General features: G+C 46.7%; 1 pseudogene; it reads right to left on the bottom strand.

Moving 5' to 3' along the window:
* Window positions 1-951: 951 nt before the first annotated feature.
* LOC131904663 (large ribosomal subunit protein uL3-like) lies at window positions 952-2,384 on the bottom strand (annotated as a pseudogene).
* Window positions 2,385-2,882: the final 498 nt, after the last annotated feature.

Raw genomic sequence — 2,882 nt, 5'->3', positions numbered from 1 at the left:
GGTGAATAAGGGTTCCTTGAACCCTGAATGCTAGCCAGCATTTGTTGCCACTTGTTTTCTTTATTTTTATTTTGTGCATATGGGTGTTTTGCTTGCATGTATGTCTGTTCACCACTTGTGTGCCGAGTGCCTGAGTAAGCCAGAAGAGGGCACCGGATCCCTAGAACTGGAGTCACAGATGGTTGTCAGCTGCTGTGTGGGTGCTGTGACTCATACCTCTGTCCTCTGGAAGAGCAGCCAGTGCTCTTAACTGCTGAGTGATATCTCCAGCATTGCCATGTGTTTTCTTGATGATAGATTGTAGTGGGTAGCTGTTCCAGCTTTGACCTTAAAGCACCGCCCCACATTGGGCACCAGATAATGCAGGGATTTAATAAGACAACTCCAAGTAGTTTATCTAGTAGTTAAAAGGAGGTTTATTTTGGGGTAACTTATAGCCAGTAAAGGGTCTGGTTACAGGATCAGGGAGAGGTGAGGTGCAGTCCAGCATGTTTCTCTGGAGAACTCTGACTTGGTCTGCAATCCAGCATCCAGGATTACAAGGAGCCATGAGAGCTGGATCTTGGGTCTTAAGGGCTCCCGTCTTGGCTACACCCCAGGGGCAGGTCATAGGTAGGTGTGGCAGTTTCTGGCTGCCTCACTGGGGTGATGCTTCAAGGTCAAAGCTCGAACAGCTACCCACTGCAATAGATGTCTCAGGGTTTCTATTGCTGTGATGAAACACCATGGCAAAAAACAACTTGGGGAGGAAAGGGTTTATTTGGCTTATACTTCCACATCACTATTCATCATCAAAGGCAGTCAGGGAAGAACTCAAACAGGGCAAGAACCCGAAGGAAGGAGCTGATGCAAAGGTCACCCATGAAAGGGTGCTGCTCAGCTTGAGGGTTTTCCCCACTACTGGAAATTTTTTTATTGAGACCCTACCAGCTGCACAAAGTGCTTCTGGCACTAAGCACCTTCCTCCTTGGCAATGCAGTCTTTCTTGAGTGGTCCTGTGAATGCTTTCTTCTTCTCTTCCATGGTCAGGAAATGACCATGGCCAAACTTGGAGGTGGTGTCAATGAATTTCAGGTCAATCTTCAGAGCTTGTCATTGGTCCGTACCAGCAAGGACTTGCAGAGAGTGAGCACTCACTTCTTGGTCCCCACCACACAGCCTTGGAGCATGACGAAGTCATTGGTCACCTCGCCATAATAGGCAAAGCCATCCAGTGGGTTGATGCTCTTGTCAGATGGGACGTAGTCAGTAGATGTGTTGTTCTTGATCAGCTTACCATCCTTGATGAGGTAGCCTTGACCAGTTTTGTAAATCTTGTTAATCTCTGTTGGATGATGGCAGCCTTTCTGCTGAGCTTGAGCCACAGAGAGGGCCACATGGGCAGGGTGCCAGGCTCTAATACAGGCAACCTTACCTAGCCCTCAATGGATCTTGTGGGGCACTTTTTGTATGCCAATGACTGGTCACCCCTTTGTAGCCTTTGCCTTCTGTCACCCCAATGACATCAGTTATCTCATCCTGTCCAAACACCTGGTTCACAACAACCTGCTGCTCCAGCCTCTCCCAGGCTCAGTCCAGCTTCTCAGCCACAGTGGCCCTGTTCACCTGGATCTCCATCAAGTGTGCCTTCTTCTGGCACAGAGGAAGGAGACACATCTGAGTGTGGGCAATTATGCGGATGACTTGGCAGTACTTCTTCACACTGATGAGATCCTTCTCCAGCTGTTTCTTGCCCATGTCATCCTGCCATTTCTTACAGTCTTTGGTGAAGATCTTCTTCTTCTTCTTCTTCTTCTTCTTCTTCTTCTTCTTCTTCTTCTTCTTCTTCTTCTTCTTCTTTTTTTATTTTTTGAGACAAGGTTTCTCTGTGTAGTTTGGGTGCCTATCCTGGATCTTGCTCTGTAGACTAGAAGGCCTCAAACTCATGGAGATCCACCTGGCTCTGCCTCCCAAGTGCTGGGATTAAAGGTGTACACCACCACTGCCCGCCTGGTGAAGGCCTTTTTATTAGATTTGTGCCAGTTCTTGTCGAAATTCCTTTTACATTCGTCACTGATGTGCTCAGCAAATACTGTCTTGAAGGTCCGGAGGCCTCGTGGGGTTTTGACATATCCCACAATGCCCATTACCACCATGGGTGGTGTTTCCACAATGGTTACAGCCTCCATGACCTCTTTCTTGTTCACCTTGGATCCTGGCCTGTGAACTTCCTGGACAATGTGGGTCAAGCCAGCCCTGTAGCCTAGAGAGGCCGTGAGGTGAACAGGCTTAGAAGGGCCATCCTTGGGGAAACTCTTTATTTTCCCATGATGCCAGTTGCTGTACTTCCGAGGAAAGAAGCACAAGGACCCAGGGCTGGGAGCAGAGAATTTCCTGTGAGGCATCTGCCATCACACGCCGCCAATCAGCTGAGCTTTTATTTTCCTTTTTAAATACAACTCAGAACCACCGCCCAGGGATGGCACCACCCACAGTGGACTGAGACCTCTCACATCAATCAGTAATTAAGAAAATACTCTACAGGCTTGGCCACAGACCAGGGTGGTAGGGACATTTTTTTAAATGAGGTTCTCTCTTTCCTAATAACTCTAGCTTGTGTCAAGTTGACATAAAACAGACCGACACAATAGCCATTCTGGCCTCAGAATCTCAAAGCCATTTAAATCTTTATTTCCCTGATGGCTAAAGACAGCTTTTTCAAATAGTGTTGGTCGCTTATATTTCTTCTTTTGAGAAGAACTGTCAGTCTATTCCATTAGCCCGCTTATGGATTGGTCAATTTGTTTTTTCATGTTTAAAATGTGCAATTTATCATATGTTTCCACATGCTATCCAGAATGCTTTACAGTTTAAATCTTAATGTTGTTTATGTCTTGTTTTTT

This window comes from Peromyscus eremicus, chromosome 2, assembly GCF_949786415.1.
Source record: "Peromyscus eremicus chromosome 2, PerEre_H2_v1, whole genome shotgun sequence".
Lineage (NCBI taxonomy): Eukaryota > Metazoa > Chordata > Mammalia > Rodentia > Cricetidae > Peromyscus > Peromyscus eremicus.
The sequence above is the reverse complement of the archived record's forward strand: the minus strand, read 5'-3'. Positions and strand labels throughout refer to the sequence as shown.